The sequence below is a fragment of the Miniopterus schreibersii genome (genome assembly GCF_964146895.1).
Source record: "Miniopterus schreibersii genome assembly, chromosome: 21".
Classification (NCBI taxonomy): Eukaryota; Metazoa; Chordata; class Mammalia; order Chiroptera; family Miniopteridae; genus Miniopterus; species Miniopterus schreibersii.
In genome coordinates, this window is record NC_138123.1 from 4,819,911 (window position 1) to 4,843,849 (window position 23,939).

Consider the following 23,939-nt stretch of genomic DNA (forward strand, 5'->3'; position numbering starts at 1 on the left):
CCTAGGAGATGCTTGTGTATCCGTCTAGCTCTCTAAAAGCAACATCTCAATGAAAAAACAAAACAAAACGCAACAACCCCACAACTTGTAAACATCTTCATCTCCGTTCTATTGCACGGTGAGGGCAGAGTTGGGTCTCTTGGGAAAATGGCAAATATCAAACATGAAATGTTTAGAAGACCACAGTTTGTCGTTTCCCAAAACAGATGTATCCCAGGATGCAGAGAAGAATTGTTTCTTCTCATGACAGTGGCTGGGAGAGGCGGCAATGGAAGCTTGGCATGTGGGCTGGTCTGCGAGCCGTCATCTCAACTAGACATTTCCTGTGGGCCTGACTTCGTCTATGGGAACGTTCTGGAGAGTTTCTCCGGTAAGAGGCTCCTTCTCCGGTGGCAACTGTTTTTTTGTTTTGTTTTTTTTTTAAAGATGTTTTTATGGATTTCAGAGAGAGGAAGGGAGAGGAAAGAATTACATCTGCACCTCGTGGCATCGTTCTTAGTGGCAAATCCCCCCCCGAAGACAGTTTCTGAGCTTTCTTCCAGCTCGTTCCAACGTGGCTCCTTTGACAGCTGTTACCTGCCCGTCAGCCAACGCCTGTGTGCATCACGCGTCAATTAAGGGGCTCCCCCAAAGCAAGCGCAGGTCCGCAGATCCCTCGTCTGTCTTCGCGCCTCTCCAGTTACCCACTTATTCTGGAAAGCTGCCCTGGTTACTCTTGTGCCGGGGCACCCCCCCCCCGAGTGCAACTGGCCTTCGCCTGATGTCCTCGGAGGGAACAGGACACCTGCTCTTTTAGGGGCCAGGGGACGGAGCAGTTGTCCTGGCACCTGTCGAAGCCCCAGCACCCCGGGAATCCGCTCAGCTGGTTCCATAAAGGGTGTCTGCCCCTTACCGTGGCCGAACACAACCGCCTTTAGGAATGTTTGGATTAAACCTTTCCCAGGCCGCATTTATCCCTCTGCAGGGCTGTGTCATATGTGACAGCCTTCCAATTCTGAGGCGTGACTTGTGCCAATCCATACAGGCCATGAGAGCTGACACATTCCAGGGGCCGTTGGTCAAGTTCTCAATAGAGCAGAAGGAAAACCCGGTAAAGAAAAACTTTACCAACAAAGGGAACCAACTGGAGCCACCCGTGGAGCCTGAGAGTAGGAATGCCCTCCTCAATCTGTCCCCTGGGCTGTCACCTGTCTCACCATTTCTCCGCCGAATCCCCCCACCCAAGGCCAGGTAAACTGGGTGCTTTGTAGAGAGGCTGGTGGCCGTGGGCAATACTTGGACACCGCCCACCCGAGGCCAAACCTGCAAAGCCCCTTGATTGTTTCTCAAAAGTTGTTTAACACTTTCACTTGCCCCAGTGATGTCACAGGCAGCCCGAAAGCAGCCCCACACCAGGGACCTGCACTCAGGTGATGTAAAAGGAATCTCCCTGATCCCACCTCCACGATGGTGACTTTGGCTGTCATCTGATACACTGGTAAGTGCGCACGTTACAGTGCAAACCGCAGTCCTGCTTGGAGAAGCTGTGACGTCATTTTTCTAACCATAAACACTGTTAACTCGTCAAGTTTCACAAACAAACAAAATGGTATCTTGAGTTTCCTATGATCTCTTGCAACATAAACCAGCTGTTCAAAAAATTAAATTAAATTAAAAAAAAAAAAAGCCTATTCCATGGATGGTTTGGGGGCCTGATTCTGATCACTGACCTATCTTTACTCCTTCAGTATTTATGCAGCTCTAATTGTAGGAATGGGTCAATGCAGTCATTGAAATTAATAGAAAAATCTAAATGCGAGGTATTTAAAAATGCAGTTCAGGCTTCCAGGCACTTAAAGGGCTGTAACTCTGAGATAAAGAAAATGTGATCCAATTGAGGCTTTGAGGGACTTACAGGAAAATATAGGAAGACCCAGTAGAGCCCGTTTGAATTGTCAGTTTTGGGTATGTAAACAGCTCACAAAGCAGTTTAAATTATCCTTCAAGTATGTTTACTAAGCTCAGTGCAATCTCGTCTTATTTATTTTTTTAAGCTTTGTAGAAAGATATTGTTTGTGATACCATAATCAACACACGATGTTGGCATTATTTTAAAATTCATGTTCTCTTCTCAAGGGGGGACTGAATTCATGCATTATCTCTGTTAAAATAATAACCAGATTGGGCCCAAGATGGAATCCCTCATGCTAAGCCCCACGTCGGTCGGTGGACCAAAACTGAGCTAAGTTCCTGTGCTCGGTTCCCCCAGGAAGGGGAGGCCTTGCTCGCCCGCCGGCCGGTGCTGCTCGGACCCCAGGCCTTCCCTTCGCTCCACCTGAGGGCGCAGCCTCGCCATAACCAGCCTGCTCTTGCCCAGCCTCACTTCCACGTCCCCGCTCACTTTGATCTATAAAACTTTCTCGAATTGTGTAACCCTCGGGGCTCCTTTCTGTCTGCTGCCTACTTGGATGGTGCCCAATCTGTGAACTGCCCACAAAGCCAATAGCATCATTACAACGGACTCGGTTGAACCTTTTAATTGAATTTACTCGGGTAACCAAAACGATCCAGGTTTCCGGTGGGCACGTCTACAACACGCCAGCTGCGCACTGTGGGGCGTGTTCGCCACCCCAAGCCAAGTCCCTGTCGTCACCATTTACCCCCCTTTACATGGATGAGACGGAAGAGGCACTGATCGGCTGCCTCCCGCGCGCCCCCTGCTGGGGATGGAGCCCACAACCCGGGCACGTGCCCTGACCGGGAATCCAACAGGCCACCTCCCGGTGCATGGGGCCGACGCTCCACCACTGAGCCACACCGGCCGGGTGGATATGGCCTTTTTCTGTGCACCATCACCCCAGCTTTTTCTCTCTTGTTCGGTTTCCAAGTCTTTGTCCCCTGACCGAAGGCAGAGCCCCCAAGCTCCTGCCCTCTCAGAGGCCCTCAGCATTCTCTCACTGGCCCCTCCAGCAAGAAACAGCCTCTCCTGCATGTACTCAGGGCCCTCACCCTGCGCCCCCCGCCTCAGCCCCTCGAGCGGGACCCTCTGACCGCTGTGTTCCTTCCAGCAGTCCTGTGTATTAACCTTTCAGATGCACTGTCCTGAAACGAGTGGAAATGCGGGGTTATTTGCCCTGGTGTCCCCCCGCTGCGCAGGCTCCGTTTCCGTGGCCGTTTCTTGGTTACTTAGGATATGCTGGGGGGGCAGAGGATTGGCCGGGAGCTGGGTTGGGTTCCCCGGGGGGCTGCGGAGCGGGGCTTAGTGGCCCGTAGGTGCCCTAATCGAGGGCCTGGTTAACCTCTCAGTGACCGCTCTGGGCTGGGCCACGCCAGCTGGGCACCCCAGCATTTACAAAAAGTTTTGGGACAAAGCCTTAGCAAGAAGGGTCTTTCATCTGCGGGAAACAAGTTTAATATTTCTATTCCTCATCGTAGTTTGGGTTATGATCTAAATTAGAGATTGGGCCAGTGGGGCTTTATAGAGAGGCCTGAGGGGGGTGTGTGTGTGAGAGATTGTGTATGTGTGTGCAAATGCACCAGGCCCAGGGCAGAGCATCTGCGAAGGTGACGGGAGGCGCCCAAGCACTGGAATGAGCCATTCTGGTATCTGTAGCTTTATATACTTTGGAATCTCAGGCCTAAAAATAAGCCCCCTTTGGAGCCCTCGCTGTTTATCTGTGGCCTGGGTTTTCCCATTCTTAAAAATACCCTGACCTGCACACAAAGACTGTATTCCAAAGGTTAATGCTCCTTAATCCTGAAGGGAGTGGTGAGTAAATTCTTTATAGATCAACCCGAGAATAGTTCTTGGAGCTGTTCTCGTGGACGTCACAATCCAAGTGTGGTTTCTTCTTATTTTTAAAGGAAGCAAATGGTAACGGATGGGGGAGAGGGGGCTTCCAAGTTAGGGGTGAACAAAAGGTTTCAGGCAGAAGGAAAGTGATCCTTAGCATCGGTCTGCAGCTTAAAAGAATCATCACGTGGAAATGGTTCTATCGGTTCTATCTGAGAGTGGAAGGGAGAGAAATGATGGGAGAAGGTTCCCCCCACTATGACATTTCCATCCGAAGCCCAACCCAGAGACTCTGGAAATAAGAGCAAAGTGAGTACTTAAAAAACAAACGAAAAAAGAGGCTGCTTTCCGCTCTGATTTTTTGGGCTCAAGAGATTCTGATTATTTCCTCCCCAAGCAGGGAAAACAGGCCCTGGACGTGTCCGGCTCGCCCTGTCCACACGGAATCCTTTTCGATCTGTTTCCGACAGAGTGTCTGGCGACCAGACTTTCTGAATTAGGGTTGTTTCTGCACTCTAGCTCCCGACGTGCTCGGGTCCAGATGAAGAGTAAAATTAGAAAAATAAAAATTAAAACGAACTCAAGGAGGCTGGTAAAGGTTTCAGATAGATCCCAGTTTCCTCTCTGATTTCATTGCCCTTCCCCATGTCCCTTCATTGGCCTTCCACCACCTTCTGAGCTGATGGGTCACCTCCGACCAGCACCCAACCCTATTTCCTCACTGCACCTGGTGTGTTAGGTTTTTTGGTGAATTAAAAACAAGCAAAATTTTTAAAATGGTATACAAGTTGGAAAGGTCAACTGGGTTTTGTTTTTGTCAGTTTTTTCGGTTTTTTTAAATATGTCTTTATTGATTTCAGAGAGAGGAAGGGAGAGGGAGACAGAAAGAGAAACATCAATGATGAGAGAGTCATTGATCGGCTGCCTCCCGCATGCCCCCAACGGGGGATCGAGCCTGCAACCCGGGCATGTGCCCTAACTGGGAACCAAACCGAGATCTCATGGATCCTAGGTCGATGCTCAACCGCTGAGCCATGCTTGGCCAGGCTTTGTCGTTGTTTTTTAAAGGACGTATTTCTGTATGACTCACTGGGGCCTTCTCACTTCCTGCCAGAAGTCACAAAATAAATTCGGGAGACAATAAGCCTGTTGAAGACTTCGTGGAATATCGACAGGCCGGCTGTAGTATCAGGTGCCCCTTTGCCAGTGGGCCTTTCCTTGGTCCCCTCCAGAGTCCGTCGCCAGCAAATCACACGTTGGGCATAGATAATTCCTTCCCCCAACCTGGCTTATTCCATTGGGCATTTTGGGGAAACTGGTGGCTGTTGATGACGATTGAGACTTTTGCTCATGAGCATCCCTGATGGAAAAGGGGACTATGCAATAGATCACAATGACATTGCTTAGGGTGACTGTTATTTTGAAGTGTGTTCTGTCATAGGAATATTTGCCACCCTGTTTAGATGTCAAGTTCTCACGCAAAATCACATAGAGCAAGGAGGGAGTTCTCGGCTGCTCAAAGCCTCTTGATCTGGCATCACGACTATAATCATATTTGTTCTGTAGGTTATTTTAGATGTCTCCTTAGAGCATCTTTGCTTAGATGACATGATCCCCAAGACATTTTCCACCCACGTGTATGAGTTTCACGTCAACCAGGCAATATTTAGATTCATATCCCAGCTTCTTAGCTACTCAGTACAAGGATGGGATGTCTTGGTTGGGAGGGGCAGGCATTCAGACATAGATACCTCCATAATAAATTAGTAAATTGACCTTTTGGTGTCTATGTTAATCCCCTATGGTGAACTCAGCGTGTGAGTCTCTCCCCAAGCTTCTGACTATGTGTAAGGTCCCTTGTGGGGCGACCAGACTGGCCTGCGACTCACACGCCGAGCAACACCAGGTTGGAAAATGCTTGACCAACAGCTAATGTGCTTTCCCCCGTGACATCCCCATTTTGTCTCAAGCCTTTCTTTCCAGCTTCCTATCTTAACATTGTAAGACTTCACGTCCCATCCCAGACTCTGGAATTATCCATTATTTTTACCCTCCAAGTCCCTTGGAAATTCCGTTCATATTTTATTTAGAAATATTCTGATTGGGAAAATAAAACAAAAGGAAAAAACCCCACATGCAAACTTCTTTTTAATAAAAGAAACTAAATGGGAAGGTCAAATTGCTCTTAGAACTTTTTATAGGCCTGGCAGGACTGGGAACATTTCATCATTAAAAGGCGTGTGACAAGTCACTGGGACCATTTACTGAGGGTTTCTCAGGGACAGACCAAGAATAGCAAAAGGGATCTTTTCTAGCAGATTCCATGTCTTGACTCGATTTTCCTGAGAACAGCTAGGACTCATTAGAAATAACTTACAGCTTGTACTGGTTACAGTTGAGTATTTGTTAACAAGCTCTTGTACGCACAACAAAGATGGACTTCAACTTGATTCATGGCTCGAGCTCCCTTTCCATGTCCTGTTCTCCATCTCTTCATTTCCATGCAAGAGTTTCTTGTTCAATGTCATTAATTAGCAGAGGAGGCCGGGATGAAAAATACCTTGAGCGCTCCAGCTCATTACAACCCCAGCCATGAATGCTGGAGCTGGAGCGAATGCGGCTCCTTAATAAAAAGAAAACACTCCAGAACAATATTATGCAGTTTATAAATTCCGCTGAACCACTGTACAAATAAACAAGGCTACCGAATCACACAACAACCCAGTCTCACAATCAGGCCACACAAGACCAGCTGCTTCACAAAGGAGCCGTGAGCCAAAGAGAAAAACTTTGAAGATAAATATTGCCATATGTGAAGAGAGAGAGAGAAATTTCCCAACAAACCTTAATTGCACGGAGCATCATTTTCAAACGAGATTTGCCGTGGGAACAGAGCACGTGGCCTTGTGACCGGGGCTATTTTAAGCACCAGCTGCAGTGCGGCCCATAGGGTGACAGATTTGATCGGGGGCAGCGTGGGCCTGGACACGGGGGCATCCACCTGAACAACTGCTTCCTCCTTTGCCTCACCCCCTGGCGTTGCTCAGGACGCAACATATAAAATCAACTCCCTGTTCACTGCTGGGAACTGTCCACTTTGTACCTTAAGTGAAGAAAATACTCAATACAGGCCAACGTCCCGAAAGGACGAGTTGTTGGACGTCCCCAGGGCAGGACTCACTGTAGCATTTGTAAGAGTTTACTAAGAAGACTCCCTAAATTTGACGATCCGTCCCAAAGCCAGGCCTTAGCGCTCTTTGGCTTCGCTGCAATTCTTACATATCCTTACATTTGACAGTAATTGTGGTTCTTGGATTATCCTTGTCACCGCTTCCCTTTTTTCTCTTTCTAAATCCTTGACAGTGACTGCATTTCCAATTTCGTTTCTTGTTTATGTCCAATGCTAGCCAGGGCGGGACAATCGCCACCGGAAAAACTAGAGAAAGTCCCAGGATGCCAGCAGAAGGCAGGAGAGCCAAGGTGTAAGGCCTGAGCCACCGCTGCGGGGCCCAGAGAGGAAGTCACCCGAAGGCCAGAAGGGAACTTCTTGCTCCGGTCTCTAGGGGGTCTCGCTCCGCTTTAATACTCTCATCTTGCAAAGGCAATACTTGGAGAGCCCTCTGGAAGAGTCGGTCCACCTTATTATTGCTTGTGAAACGCGGGCGTGCCCACATCGCTCAATTCCTAGGTGCACCATTTCTCCGCTGTGTGGAGTCTTCCTTTGCCCGTGACGGGTAAAGTAGCATCATCACCAAAACTGTGCTTTTACAGCATCATATTTGCTCCCTGTTTCCTAAAATAAATTCCATTTCCCCTCATCCTTTACAAAGTCAATGCTTTTCTTTTCTTTTACTTTCTCCCTTGTTGTAGATGCAGGAGTCACATCTCCCTGGGTCAAATCAAAACTTCCCCAAGGGGCAGCCAAACGTATGGGACAGTTGTCAAAATATGAAGCAGCATGGGGTTTTTTTGTGTTTTTTTTTAATATGTCTTTATTGATTTCAGAGAGAGGAAGGGAGAGAGAGAGAGAGAGAGAAACATCAATGATGAGAGAGTCGTGGATCGGCTGCCTCCTGCACGCCCCCTGCTGGGCATCGAGCCCACAACCCGGGCCTGTGCCCTGACCAGGAATCGAACCCGAGACCTCTTGGTGCCTGGGACAACGCCCAGTCCACTGAGCCACACTGGCTGGGCTGTAGATAGCTCCTGACGGTCTGCTGCCACCACCCAGAGTTACCGTCCTACTCAAAATCGGCTTTGTATGAGAACGATTTCAGGTGTGGATGTCTTTGTTGGAAATAAAAACTCCCAAAGTAATCTTCGGGGGCCACATGACATGTATTGATATCTTTATCCATAGGGAAACAACAACAACAACAAGAGTTGTTGAGAGAAAGGAAGGCAGAAAGGTTTACAAATACATACCATCCCTTTTTAACGGTGTTTCCAATATTTGTCTCACATTAGGCCTGCAAGGGGCACATGACCCGCACACGCCCAGGGCCCCTTTGTTAGAGGGTCATTAGGCAAATTGGATTTTCTCAACCAACAATGTGCCCGAGTTGCAAGGATGGCGTTTCTCATGTCCCGTGGGGGGGGAATTTCAGGGGGAGATGGAAGAGAGATTAGCCTTTACCTCCCAGCTTCCCTGCCCCCCCCTCCGGGGAGGCCGCTTGCATTAGTCTCCCAGCAAAGGTACTCGGAGAAACTTGCTAACATTTTCCCTTACGCTTGAAATTTACTTACCCGGGTAGCAGGAAATGTGGCCGCTGGTGATGGAGATTGTTCTACCAGATGGTAATCCGAGCCCACGCTGTTTATGCAGATCAGCCGTGAGTCATCCACTCGGGACTGACCTCAGCCACTGCGAAGTCAGGTTCTGGGCCGCCGTGATGAATAAATAATAATAATAATAATAACGGTGCTGGTCAGGCATCCTTGTGATGCACACTTCATGAGGTCATTACCCGTGCGTGACATTAAATATGGAATTAATTTCTTTTTCTAAATAGGACTTTACTACCAACGGGCTATACTGTTAGGTTTGAACAGAAACCTAAGTTTAACTGGGTTAAATTAGATCATGAAGATATCTGCCCCTGGCATGGGACCCTTCCTTGATTGCCCTGAAGGCAGTGGTGACCAGAAGGAAGGGGCTGGTGGGGAGCGGGATAAAGGGGACCAAATATATGGTGACGGAAGATGATCTGACTTTGGGTGGTGGGCACGCAATGCAATATACAGATCATGTATCATAGAAATGGACACTGGAAACCTATATGATCCCATTAACCAATGTCACCCCAATAAATTTAATAAAAATTAAATTAAATTTTAAAAAAAGAGCGTCTCTATTCTTATTCAAATTGCCCCCTTCTAGATGAGTCATTGCTGCTGAAGGTGGATTCGGGCAGAGCCATCCAGACCCTCTCCCCTTCTCTCCCTTTTAATCACTGACTAATTGAGTCTCACATTTATTACCACTTGGAATAGCTGGCGGCTGCAAACTAGCCGGGTGGTAAGGGCTGGGTGGAGAAACAAAGATAAACTCTTCCAGGTTCTTGATCACCGAGGGCCTTCTAGGCACAGCCTCCCCAAGGGCCCACGCTATGTCTTGGCAGTTCACCCTCCCTCTCTCCCGCTCTCCTGGGAGCACCTCTCTCACATCAGAGGAAACAGCGATTTACAGTTTGCTCAGATCTAACCAGGGGCTCATCTGAGACAGCCTCAGCTTCCCTAAAACCAGCATGGATGAATGTAGGCTGGAGTTCCAGCCCCGATCACCGTAACAGGACAAGTAGCCAGACCTCGCCTGGCCTCAGATTTCTCATGCATCAAACAGCAGTAACAGAGCACCCATCTCAGAGAGCGGCTGTGAGGATTCAGGGAGAGAATCCTGTAAAGTACCTGGCAGCGGCCGAGGGCAGCTATTTTTATCTATGATCCAGTAGGTAGAACATTTCCGTGCTCTCCCAGCCCGAAATGGAGATGCCTTTACATCATCGTTCGTGGCTATTCTTAATGACTCTTGTCATCTGACTTTTAAGTGCCCATCGTGAGCTTTCTATTGAGCCAAAAGTTTATAGAACAAAATCAATAACAATGACAGAGACCGTCCCTGCAGAGCTCTGGGATCCTGACATTGTGGCAGAAACTCTAGATCATCTGGGATCAAAGCTACTGAAAAGCAGAGTTTCCGAGTCTGGGGTTATCATCAACACTAACCGACGTCTCTCCCCTGCCGTAAAATGCTGAGTCACACCAGCCCCAAAGTGGCAACACATGGGTGGAAGTTAATTAAGAGGTCAAGAGAGTTAACAGGTCCCTCCTGAGGCAGGCTTGCCCGGGCCTGTTTGTCTCAGTGGTTAGAGCACCGGCCTGTGGACTGAAGGGTCCCAGGTTCGATTCCTGCCAAGGGCACGTACATCGGTTGCAGGCTTGATTCCCGGCCCTGGTGTGTAAGCCGGAGGCAACCGATCGATGTGTCTCTCTCACATCGATGTTTCTCTCTCTCTCCCCCCTTCCACTCTCTCTGAAAGCAATGGGGGGGGGGGGGGGGGAAATAACCTCAGGTGAGAATTAAAAAAAAAAAAAGACTGAGTCAGGAGGAGTTAGAATTTACAGTGACCTGACATGGAATCAATTCTGGGCTTATCTGAAAAGTTCCACTCCTCTCTGAAAGTGAACTTATCCCCCCACACACCGAGCCTGACTGTCATCTCAACATGCAGCAAGCAAGCAGCTATCCAGAGCCTCACAGATCCTCACAGATCTCTTGTGCGAAGCTCAGACTTCGTACCGACCTCAAGCTGACGATAATAATGTAGTTAAGGAGACACACAGTTCAGTCCTGAAACATAAGGAGCACTGATTATAAAGCAATCTGTGAACACAGGCGGTGCTCACTTCCCTCCATTTCCCTCAACACACAGAGTAGAGGCTCAAGGCTCATTTTTTTTTGTTTTTTGTTTTTTTTTCTCTTTTCTGAAGCTTTTTTAAATTCATTTATTAAACTCCTAACCAACATATCTGAAAGATGCTGTGAGAATCAGAAAATTCTTGAACACACTGATAAGTGCCTATTTTAAAGGATGGTGAGTTGTTAGTTTAAGATTCTATGGCCACAGATACCAACATGATGGTGCTACTAGAAAATGCCAGGAATCCAAAGATGCTTGTGTGATGAGTCATTGTCACTGAGCTTCTTCCACAAATGGCTTTGACCTGAGCAAGCCTCTATCAACAAAGGGTAACTGCTAGAGAGACATCTGCAGCTTCACAAAGACACATTCTACTGGAGGTTGGAGCCCGAAGGTCTCAGAGATGGGCCCCTTCCTTTCCCAATAAATACACAGACTCCCTCCAGGCTGCCCTGGGCCGTCAGCCTCTGTCCACTCGCAACAGAGTGTGAACCTATAACGGAGCCACATATGTAATTTCAAATTTCCTAAGAGATTAAGTTTATTACTATGTTTTATGGAACTCAGCATGTCTAAAAGATGGTCACTTTAGCGTGTAATCGTTATACGGGTTATGAACCAGAGATCTTACATTCGCTTCCTTCAGACCAAGTCTTCCAAGTTCACTGTATTCGACAATGAAAGCACATCTTAATTTGGACTAAGCCACATCTCAAGTGCTTACTAGTCACGCATAGTGTGCAGCACAGATGGACACAGTCCCAAAGGAAGAATTCACTCCGACACCCTCCGACCCGCCTCCAGAGAACCGTCTCATTCGCTTTCCCCAGCCCTGGGTGTCGGGCAGTTCTCTGTGGTGTGGGGGGAACCCGTCTGCCTCCCATGTCCGCCCTCAGCCTTTGTTCCCTTCACTCGTCCTTCTAACGCTACTGGAATTTCACGTTGGCCTTTCATAGGGGCGGCCTATCGTGACGTAACTCTGCCCATAAATCACATCTCCCCATTTTTCACTTTGGAAAGTGGATATTGTTTTAGATCAGCTACAGAGTTGAAGTCCACACTGAACGTCACTGATGGGTACTTGGAGCTGCAGGGAAACTACATATAATGAAACCAGTTTTACTCAAGGCTCATTGATGTAAACAAGAGTTAAGCTCCCAGGGCATCTCATCAACAGTTTCTGGTGTGGGGTGCGGCTCGCCCACTGTTCTGCGAATTGCTGGATGTCGGGGACTCTGTCTTATCCATCTGCATTATCAGCATCTAATGCTTAATAGGCGCTCCATTAATATCGTGCCATCAATGAATCAATGAATGAGTGAATCTCTTGCATGACGCTTACGCACAATGCCTACTGAGGGGCTTCCTGTTATGAAACACTGCTTTGCTAACTGGGTAGCTTTAGTGATAAAAGCCTTTCTTTTGGCCTGGCCGGTGTGACTCAGTTGGTTGAGTGTCATCCTGTGCACCAGGAGGTTGCTGGTTCAATTCCCAGTCTGGGCACATGTGGGCTTGATCCCCAGTAGGGGGCGTGCAGGAGGCAGCCAATCCATAGATGTTTCTATCTCTCCCTCTGAAATCAATAAAAACATATATATATATTTTATATATATATATATGCACAGATGGACACAGTCCCAAAGGAAGAATTCATTTAAAATATATATATAAATATATATATATTTTAAAGCCTTTCTTTTGTATTAAATTAAAACCTACCCTCAGAACTTCCATTTCCCCATAGAAAACATCTTTCCCACGGTTTATTCTAAATATTAAAGGGAAAGCTGCAGCCCTGGTGAAGACAGCAATTTTGTTTTCAACGGGAAGCCCTGCGCTCATTCCTTTGCCCGGGCTGCCATCTTCATTCCAGTGGCAAGCTGGCATGCCAACCACACAGGTCACTTAGGGAGAAATCCAAATTCCATCAAGACGGAGCTTGAACTCCTCTCAATAGTGTATTTTCTCAGGCTTCCAGGGAGCCAGTGTTTATCGCTGGGTGAGTACAGTTACGGAAAGATCAAGGACTTCGTTTATTCTGGGTCACATCCACTAAAACGGCCTGGTCTATGCCAAGGAATCCTTTTGTTCCCAACCACTTTCCTGGGTCCCGGGCTGGGATTTTCTGCCGCGTGGCCGGCTCCCCAGGATGAACCCGGGTGCCCGGGCTGTGCCCCGCTCTCTACTCTAGATGGGCGGCGCTGCTTGGCACAGCTCCTCCCGCGGGCACTGCCAGACCATACGGTACCTGCAACCCAGTATCTCGCACTCGAATTTGGCTCAGGGCTGGCTTGTGAGCCACAGGTCGGAGCAGAACTTGCAATCTCATGTTCAACTCAAAGGGAGATGACGCCAGGGCTTCGAAATGCCTTTTAACATAAAATAGGTCAATTCCCTGACACCCCTCCCCACCATGCCCCCTTCTTTCTTCCTTGCATTTTTTTTGTTTTTAAAGATGTTTAGAAGTTGTGTCATCTTTGTGAATTATGATTTTAGGATAAAGTACATCACTATCATGAATCTGCCCTAAAAAAAAGGACTGCGAGGAACATGCGAGCGTGATTGTACCGGCTTTGATCACACTGATTCCACTAATTAAAAACCCCACCGAGGGGAGTGCGGTGGAATCACATAAACCCTGTGAATTACCTAATCGTGATAGAACTATTCAAAGCATTGGTGATTAATGAACAGATGTGAAGAGAGGCAATGCAAAGTTATGGGAAACCATTTCTGGTGGTGATGTCAGCAAGGAACAATTTGCAGACATAATTACTAAAAAATTATCAGAGACTTCCTTGTCAAGTGTTCTGTCTGTTTATAAAGCTGTTGGTGACTCATGCTCGAAGTCTGGGAGACTTACTAGATTTGGAATCAGGATTTTATTATAGCTTAGTGTTATGTAATAGTTTACTCAGCCTGATGGGGAGATATCCCTCCATGTCAACATAGCTTGTGAGATTTCCTTGTGGCTATTTCAGCAATTCACAGCTTTCCCGTATTTTCATGCCTCGAGTAGATTGTCAGTTTGTAAAATGGGGCACAAGCATGGATGCGAGGTTAATTATTTAATGGATCACCACCACCTCCAGGGCACTAGGACATCGGAACAAAGGTGCTTTACATTGGGAAGCTGGTCATGTCACGTGGAGTGACCGTCCCTGGCATGCCATAACTAGATATATGAGTTTTCTGTCATATATATGTTGTGCTATTCGACATAGTAAGTTGAAGTCCCCCATGCCTTTACTAAGGTCAATACAAGAGTTGGTCAAGCTTTACCCACAGCCCCCCAAATTCCAGGGCTTGAGTGCCAAGTTCTCTGGGTACATCCAGTTTGTTGGGTGGCTGGGAAACTACCATTTTTTGCTTTTTTGATTTTAAAATATGTTTCTTTATCTACTGATTCAGGGAAGCCTAATGTAACCACGCAACTAGCTGCATAATTAGTCTGAATAGCCCCCTACTTGGGCTTATGGGCAGGCATGGGATCTTATTTAGACACTTAAAGGTGGATTTATTTTGATCACTTGGTATCTTGTTGACAGGCCTCTGTCTCTGAAGTAGACATTACCCTGGAGAAGAGCAAGGGGGAGGGACAGCATGAAGGAAAAGAAGGATCTGAAACAGCAGGTGAAAGTCATGGGCTTGCTCCTTCGGGTCACCGAAGGTCACTGAAGGTCACTGATACGTTTTTGGATGACAGCCGCCCAGTTCTTCAACACCAACAACAGAAGTGCCTCTGTTTTGTAGTCGAAAATAATGAAGACCATTTTATGATCCAGAAAAGTCAGAGAGAGCCACAGTCCAAAGGCACTACTTCCTTCCTTTTGGCCAGTTTTTTAGTTTGCAGTAAACAAAGCTTCTGTTTTAACTCCTGAAGCACTCGCTGTCACGCGAGATGGTCCCAGGAGGAAGGAGTTCTGCTTCCGTTTGGCGTCTTTTAGAGGTTCTCTCGGACAGTGACGTGGCCCCACCATCTCTCAGGGAACATCCATCCAGAACCCAAACACTCAGCGGGATGAGCTGTCTACCCTTCCGGCGCCTGCCAGTCCCATGCACACAGACGCTTCCCCACCAGAAGGCTCGACCAGCGCCTCCTGGCTTCCTTTGAATACAGCAAGCCACGAGCTTATAATTTAGATAAAATCAGAATGGCAGATTTCTTGGTTATTGAGTATCTAATGTTTCTCAGTGGAGACTTCCTAAAGCCATGTTATGGTAGAACGGTGTGGGAATTTCACAGTCTCTAGATCTGACCACTTACTTTTACGGGGAGGAGAGAAAGGCCTGGGAGGTGCGGTTGCCATCAGAGCCGGGATGGGTGGCCTGTCTTCATGCTCCGGGGTCAGGGCTCATTTGCAACAACTTGCCGCCTTGATTTTACCAGAATAGGAAGATCCGATTAAAAACCAGTAAGTCTCCGACCAGATTTGAGGACTGGCGTGTATCTGGCTTGGGGAAATTGGGAACAGTGTCCAGCAGAAGTGGCCTTCTTTTTCCTTAGCCGCAACTCTTCCAAAGCTCTTCCTTCTATGTCACTTGCATTGAAGCGGATATTTGCATCTGAAAACGTGTCCCTGCCTCTTCAGGGTACTCCAGAGGTCGTATTTCACTACTAAACTCCACTTCCTTCAAAATATACTCTTAGGTGCCAGAGATTCCTTCTAGCTGAGTAATGAACATTTCTTTAGTATTAAATAATCGCAGTCGTCGGAGGTTAGAAAGGATTTTCAAGACTATCAACTCCAATGATCTTATTTTATATTCGAGGAAACTGAAGCTTAAAGAGATCCTGACTTTATGAAGGCCCCAGAGCAGTCAGGACCAGGAGTAGACGTCTTTCTAAGACAACAATTATCATTCCCTTCAAGTCAAGGCTGAGGAAAGGAAAGAACCCCAGGTCTTGCCCTCACGAGGGTTACATAATAGTGCTACATCTGTGGGTCAGTTCATTTGCTTATGAGCATAGAAGGGATATTTTCAAAGTTAAACAAGCAGGATTCAGACGCTGACTTGACCTGGATGAGTCAAAGATGAGTGTTGGAGAGATCAAGGAGGGCGATTGTGGAGGAGTGAGCCTTTATTAAAATAACCCCATGCTTTGTCATGGCCACAGCCTCCAGCCAGTGAGCTCACAGATGTCTGGCACCTTCTCCCACTTGGTCTCCAGCCTTTAGGACACTAGTCTAGATCACCTTAGCGAATGTGTGTTGAATGAATGAAGGGCCTGATGAGAGAGTGGTGGCTAAGTGAGTATAGGCCTGTTATTAAAAAAAAAAACAAACCCAAAAAGAAACCAAACAAAAAATAAACAGCACAATTAAAAGCACCCCAAATGCATATCTCTGGTTCTGGGCTGGGAGCATCCAAGTTATCATTATAGGCTTTGTTTACTAAATCTGGCTTGAGAAACGGGCTTCAGTCACTTAGGTATGAAAAGCGAGGGGAACATAATAAATCATGAGGTAGAAACCACAAAAACAGTATGTGAGCGATCAGACATGTTCTACCCCACGCTGGCCTCCAAAGTTGGCTCATTCATTCATTCACTCGCTCATTCAGTCACTCACACATTCATTCGTCCATCCACCCATTCATCGAATACTTAAGTGCCATTTGGTGGGATACAAAAATGTCAAGGTGACTGCCTTTAAGGAGCTCAGGAATTTGCTCCAATTTTTCCCCATCTTATATACTAAATTTGTACGTTCTAGAGTCTAAACTAAAATGAGAAAATGCTGAATGGAAAACACCTTAAAGAAAGTTTGGCATTCTTTGCTATGTGGTCTTACTAGGAGTTGGAGGATGCTGTCTACTCGATTCTTGATTTGAAATGATTCTGGAATTTCCTCCAAACAAGATACCTTTCCTGCAAAGGCATTTGTGCATCTCAGGAATGCAGCGAGTCGTGGCTGCCCCTCCAGCAGGTCGCATGTCGTGAACCCTGCAGAAATCCTCCCTGTGGCTGGGCAGGTTCGGGCCCTCGGTCCGCCCTTCCGTGGGCAGAAGCGTGTTTGCTCTGCGCCTGCATTGCCCACAGATTAGTTAAGCAAACCCACAAACACAACGGTTTGGCTATGAGATATCCTTCCACTTGGAGTGGCCTGCGATTCTGAAAAATGTCCACATCAGGCAGCTCTGAATGACTCCTCATAGTCACAGGGATGTGTTCTAGCCCCAATCAATCCATCATCAGGAAAGTGCCTTGCGTTCTAAGTTGAACGGTTTTAAAAATTTCATTGTTGGTGACCTTTACGGAAAAGCAAAGACTCTTGGGGAATTTTGATCATATATACGACGACTGTGGATAAAGGTGATGGTTAAAATGAAGAATTCAGTCTCCTCTGTGTGCGGCGCTGTGCGAAGTGTGGGGCTTGCAGCAGACCAGGCAGGCGTGGGAAGAGCTAAGATGCGAGTGGACTGCCCTGTCTGCCCGGGGACCACGAGCGTGAGCCTGCCTGGCTTCGGAAAGGGGGGGAAAGTGACAATTTGTGTCTCTCATGCCCTCTCAGGGTACCCCAATATGGTTCTCAGTGGAAGGTATTAAATTCACAAACCGAGCTGCCACACCAGGCTCTCAAAAGTGACTGCAGCCAATCAATAGCGTTGTATGCAAGATTGTCTGGATTTTTTCTATATGGTTTCTATCTTTCTTCTCTCCACATTGCCAAAGAGTCTGACAGCAAATACCAGAAATCTTGCCGTCTTTTCCCGTTACCCACATTTTACCAATCCTTTGCCCCTGTACACGATTAAATAGGAGTTTTATGTGTGTAATGCTTTCGGTTCAATTTATATATACGGTATTCTTACTTTCCCCCGCAGACTATCATTCTGTTAAAACATGAACAGCTGAGACTAGGAACTTTTAACTCAGCACAGTTTATTTGATTTCCATTTCTGTCTGTTTGTTTTGGTGCGTTGACTATGATTACAGGTGAAGGACAGAAACCTCATCGAATCGAAAGCCCCATCCCATCACAGCTCCATCGCAAAAGGACACCAATACGTGGCGATGAAGCCTCAAGTCACAAAGTCTCACAGTGGCAGGAGACTGGGTGGCAATCTAGTCTAGTCCCCTATTTCACAGATGAGAAAACTGGGACCTGTTGAGGTTGGGACATGTGTCTTCTGAGGTTAGGACAAGACCCCAGACCTCCTGATTCCTGTTCCATGGGCTCTTCCGCTGTATTACACACCATCAAATCCCACTTCATGATCCTTATGAAGCAAAAGATTCCCTCTTTCTCTCAAGATTAGACCTTTGGCCCTGGGCAGTGTGGCTCAATTAGTTGAGCGTCGCCTTGTGCACCGAGAGGTTGCTGGTTCAATTCCAGGTCAGGGCACATGCCCAGGTTTTGGGTTTGATCCCCAGTCGGGGTGCCTATGGGAGGTAACTGATCGATATTTCTCTCTCTCTCCCTTTCTCTCTCTGAAAATCAATAAAAACATATTAAAAAAAAAAAAAAAGTAGATCCTTGGCCACAAAGAACAAAAAGGAAAGTGGCTGTGAAAATCCCCCCGGGGCTTTCCTGCAGTGAGGCCCTGTTCACGTCATTGAGAGAGAGGAGCTCGCATTGCAGGTGGCTCCTCTGTGGCATTTAAGGATCAGGCCCGCGTGAGAACGAAGCTGATGGCCTGGCGTATTGTGATTGATGAATATCAATTCTGTTTCCATATCTCCGGCGTCATCCATTTGGAGACGTGCCTCCAAACTCACCCGGCTGCCGTTTCTCAGTCCAGTCGGCTGCCTCAACAGCCACATGCTGCCCCGACTGCGATGATTTTGTGTCTCTGAGCTCTTTCTCGGGTTGCTGCCCTGGGCTCATCGGCTCTTCTGCTCGGGCATCCCCGTGGCAGGGCCAGTTTCCAGCACAGGGCCGGTGACGCCCTCCCGGGTGGTGGCAGGGGAGCCCCGCACCCGCTGTGCCCCGCGCCCTGCTCTCCGGCACCCCGGGGCCAACCCTCTGCAGAACAGGAGCTGGTCCGGGCCTGCCGCCAGCCGGGCAGCCCTGCTCACAGTGACGGCCAGCAGGCTTCGCCTTTCGAGGCTCCTCTTCCTCCCCTTTCCCACCCTTAAATTCACTGCAGGGGTGGCCGTTGCTAAGGACCCAAATAACAGGACCCGAGCGCTTTTCATTGTTATTTCAAAGACAGGAAGCCTCCTCCACGGGAAGGAAAACCTAAGACGCTGGGAAGGCAGCTGTGGCACTGATCTGTTTAAAGGACACACACACTTATCCAGGGGGGGAAACTTTCTTGATTTTCACCAGCATCGGCCCGGTCAGGCGATGGGGGAGTGTGCGCAGTAATCTGGTCCAAGTGGATGATTCAGGGAGCAGGTGGGAGCTGCTTCAGACGGGATCTGATGTTGGAACCAGGCGAGGTTTTGATGCCCTTAGTATCTTTAATTTTCCTTATTCGTACAGGTGAGAGGGAGCTTCTCCTGTCTTCCATCCCCCCTCTTTCCCTGCCATTCTCCCCGCCTTCACTTTTCTTTCCCAAGCGGATCCTGAACTGGAAGGCAGAGCAACTACTTAGTTCCCATTGTCCCCTCGAGCCAGTGCTGGTGGTTCCTGAGCAAAATTCCTCCCCGCTGATGAGACACGATCTGCACAGATTTGAACATATAATATTAGGCGTCCACTGAAGCTGGCTCTCACCTAGCTACCTAGTTACCTGTCTCATCTCACCTCGGGCACTTTTTCTTGGGGAAACACTTCGACAAGAAAATGTAAAAGCTAGGCTCAAGTACGTCGGGAGAATTACTAGGTATGTCAGGAAGTCAGAGGGAAGTCAGCACGGTATCTGTATTTTTGTAGGTCTTACACAAACAAACAAATCTAAAAATAGGACAAAATAAAAACAAACCCCGAGCAAGCTGGCATCTTAGCACCCAGAGTGGCTGAGCCCTAATCATGGCCAAAGAGATAAAGGTAGAGGAGATGGGACTACTATGTTGTCCTGTCTACACAGATATTTTTTTGTATTGCCAATTTCAACTTGATGGGAGTTTGTTGGGATAGAGTGGGATGGAGAAATGGGGGTGTTAAGACATTTGGAGACACTGCAGGACCCAGTAGCTCTAAAAGCCCTGTAAGTTTCCCTCTTCTCTCTCTCTCTGCTACTCAGTAAGAGAAGTCCCCGGCCAGTGTGAATCAGTTCAAGTCAACATAAGCGATGACTTATGCTCTGAGCATTCAGGGGAGTTTGGAACTTCACGCAGCCCTGCTGGTTAACCTCAGGAGGCTGAGTTCACAGGGACTGGATCTGTCAGGGCAGATCTAGGCCGAGACTGTAGACGGAGTAATGCTGATGACACATGGACGTCACCGAGCGCCGTCCTCTGAAATGAGCCTGGAGTGTTACAGTACAGCAAGCTGTTGATTATTAAGTGATTGTTTTTCTCTTGGGATCTTTAGAGCAGAAGAAAATATTGGGGTGCGTGTGTGTTTTCAATAGATCTTCCAATTTGTGGAGCTCTCAAAAGACAGAATGTGGAGCCCGGCAGGCATGGCTCAGTGGTTGAGCGTCAACCCATGAACCAGGAGGTCACGGTTCGATTCAGGACACAACCCTAGGCTTCGGGCTCGATCCCCAGTAGGGGGCATGCAGGAGGCACCCGGTTGATGACTCTCTCTCATCAGTGATGTTTCTATCTCTCTCTCTCTGAAATCAATAAAAACATATTTTAAAAGACAGAATGCAGAGAAACGGCCAATCTAGATTCTTCTCTGTATAAGTCCAATTCCCTTGACACACAATGGACTATATAGGGATCAAAGCTTTTAACTATTGGGCAAGAAACTGTCGGTTTTGATGTGGTGAATCACCCTTCACGCAGAGATCTTAGGGAAGTAGGCCAAGTCCAGCATTTTGTGACGTTGCCTGAAGATAATTCAGTCTAGCACCTGACTGCTTGGGATATTCATTGGGTCCCTCTTGCCTTCCACATACTCTCTCGACATACACACACCTCCTATAGAAACAGCCACGCGTGAGGGAGAGACCTGCAGAAATGGTTGATATCTATTCAGTTCAGAAAACCCCAATGAACAGAACCCTGGTCCGAGCAGAGGGACGAACGGGTGTGAGAAACTGCGGAGGAGGCTTCTTGTCTGAACATCACCGAGGCTAAAGATCACCGCGGCCCCGGCCAGGCTAGAATAGGGAGGAGACTGTGCCAGGCCCAGCTTGCGGGGTGCTGTCTGTCGGGGAGGTGAGGACTGGGTAGCAGGAGGGGTTCACGAACCCTGCTTATCTGTCAGCTGAAGTTTTGATCTCCAAGCTGGGAAAGACATGTCCAGAAATAAACGTTTAAGGCATGACATTCTTTCCATGTTAGGACACCACATTCTTGCAATTTGGTGACAAATGACTGAACAGCAAAGCTTGGTCCCATTTATGATCTAATTCCAGAGAAATGCAACTCTGGGCATCGGCCTCCAGAGCGTTCCAGGAAAGAGTTAACGCTGAACGTTCCTGCCTCGCTCTCCCCCCTTCCCGGGGAGTGAGAGCCAGGATGCCGCCCGGCCCCTCCTGGAGGTGTTTTCTCTCTTTATGTTTTGCTGTCTGCCTTTTGTAGAAGAAAATAACTCTCTTTCCTCTTCTCCTCGGCTTGAAATCACTCATGAGAAACATGTGCCATTTATCTTTTTTTTTTTTAATTGATTTCAGAGAGAGGAAGGGAGAGGGAGAGAGAGAGAAACATCAATGATGAGAGAGTCATGGATCAGCTGCCTCCTGCTCGCCCCCTGCTGGGGATCGAGCCCGCAACCCGGGCCTGTGCCCTGACCGGGAATCGAACCCTGACCTCTTGGTTCACGGGACCGTGCTCTACCACTGAGCCACACCGGCCGGGCTGTACCTTCTATCTTTAGAAGCACTTTCAGATGGCCTCTCGTCGCCCAGCGTGCTTGAGCTGGTATGGCCACAGAGGGAAAGGTGGAGGGTCAAAGAGCTGGCCGATCATTCCCACTTGTGACAGGCCGGGAGTGAGTGTGCGGGTGTGCCCGGGTGTGCGTGTCCCGGGGAGGAAGCGGCCGAGCGGGGCCCAGCCAGGAGGACTCGCTGCAATAGCTCCAACCGATGGAACAAAGCTTCCAATAACACACGGTGACATTTACACAAATATTTGTGGTCGTGCTTTCCACTTCTTCTTATAGGAAACAAGTGGGATGTTTAAATGCTTCGGGGATGTGATCAGTGGACAGTAGTGGGAAAGAATTTCCCCAAAACTTGACTTGCAACCAAAGGAAGGAAGGGAGATCCGAAAGCCCCGGGGCCGTCTCGGCTAGTCAGGGTCCGGCACTTTCCGACATCTGCGTGGCCAAACGCGGGTTTTGAATCCGATCCTATTAACATCTGTCACTTTAATGAATATTTTCCTTTGGAGCCGATGGGGTGGTTCCGTTTTTGGCAGTAATCTCACAGTCTGTTGCTCGCATTACCTGACCCACAGTCCATTTTCCTGGTGGTGGCTGTGGGAAAGGAAGAGTGGAAACTATCTCAGAACCTGGAAAACAGTATTGAGAGTCCAACCGGTCTTCGGGGGACCCACTTCCAACAGGAGCTGCCTACGGATTGTCTTCTCATTGTCGTGACGTCGTGGATAACAGGAGTAAGTTTGCTTTGTATAAAAAAGACAGGGGGAAAGTCCCACACGAGGAGACGGAACTTCTTTTTTTTTTTTTAAATATGTTTCTATTGATTTCAGAGAGAGGAAGGGAGAGAGAGAAACATCAATGACGGGAGAGTCATTGATCGGCTGTCCCCTGCACGCCCCCCACTGGGGATCGAGCCCGCAACCCGGGCCTGTGCCCTGACGGGGAATCGAACCTCCACCTCCTGGTTCATGGGTGGACGATCAACCGCTGAGCCACATGAGCAGGGTGGGATTTTTTTTTTTTTTTTTTAATCCTGAAATAGAAGGTCAGGTCTCAGCATCCGTCTTGTTGACTTTTAACAAAACCAACCAGAGACCAGAAGTGTTTTCTGCAAAACACTTGGATGCAAAAGTGTTTTCAAGGGGTCAATAGCGAGATGTCCTAATGAATCATTTAAAAACCTCCACATAGGAAATCACCTCGTGCTCTGAAGAATCTTTTCAGGCCTCTGCTCTTCACAGAATCTTTAAAAATAAAGCGTTTTCTGTGAAGGTGAGTCGTTGGCTAACTCCCAGGGCTTTTAGGGGGAGCGGGAGGAGAAGGGGAAGGCAGCCTTACGCGGGATGCTGTGTGTGTGTGCGTGTGTATATGTAATACATGTATATGTAAGTACGTGTATATGTGCAGACATGTATATGCATGAGTGTGAGTACACGTGTGCATATATATGAGTGGGTATGTGTATGCGAGTGTGTTTCCCCTTAGACGCTAAGCTCTTTGAGGTGGTTCATCAAAAGGCTTAGAGGCATAAGCTTTGGGACCACAGGCCAAGGGTCAAATCCAGGAGCCGTCTGTCTCTCTACCTGCACAGCCCCTGACAGGCCGCTTCATCTCTCCAGGCCTCAGTTTCCCCATCTGTGGGTGGAGGTAACAGGCACACCCACCTTGTGAGGCACGTGGGAGGCGATCCCCAGAATGCCTGCTAGAAAAGACCTCAACAGGAGCCTCAGATACCATCTCCGGGCTCTCTCTTCCCCTCTAGTTCCTGGAGGAGCCCTGGCTTTTGTTTTTTGTTTTTAAACGCAGTGGGTGTTCCCCCTGCACCGTGGAGCCTCTGACTCACGGCAGCATGTGGATTCTTGTCTCCGAGAGGCCGTCGCCGCTTGCTGTGCTGGGAGAGGCCCGGTCACCCTCCCTGTCTGTCTGCTGCACTTCCCATCCGGTGGCCCCAGGTGCTCCTGGCGCACGCACAGCTCCGCGGGGCTAACACGCTGCAGTTGTCCGTGGGGCGAAGGGGATTCCACCTCCCTACACACCATCCGGTCCAGGCGCAGAGTCCTCCGCAGATGGGCAGGAAGGAAGCCGGAGGCACGCCAGGGACTCGGGTCCAAGGGGTCACTCTGCTTCCAACTGATGTTGAGTTCCGCTGAGTGGCCTCTCCACGTCCCACGCGTTGCACTCAGGAGCCACGAGGCAGGGCCTGAGCGGGCGCCCTGCCTCCCCACTCGATCTTCCATCACCATCCTCGTGGGGTATTTCCCCTGGCTGCTTGTGACAGTCGCTTTCCAGCTCCCCCTCAGAGTTTCAAACTTCTTTGTTTTCTAAACTCCTTTTGTGGGGAAATGCCCAGTTTAGAAA

At 48.3% G+C, this 23,939-nt stretch overlaps 1 long non-coding RNA gene across 1 annotated transcript in view; it reads right to left on the reverse strand.

Annotated features, from left to right (window-relative positions):
* Positions 1-8,521: 8,521 nt before the first annotated feature.
* The window catches only part of LOC308550427, a 267,422-nt gene continuing 252,004 nt past the window's right edge, over positions 8,522-23,939 (reverse strand). Inside the window, exon 8 of the long non-coding RNA XR_013997894.1 lies at positions 8,522-8,651. This is a non-coding gene — a long non-coding RNA (uncharacterized lncRNA). The remainder of the gene's footprint in view (positions 8,652-23,939) is intronic.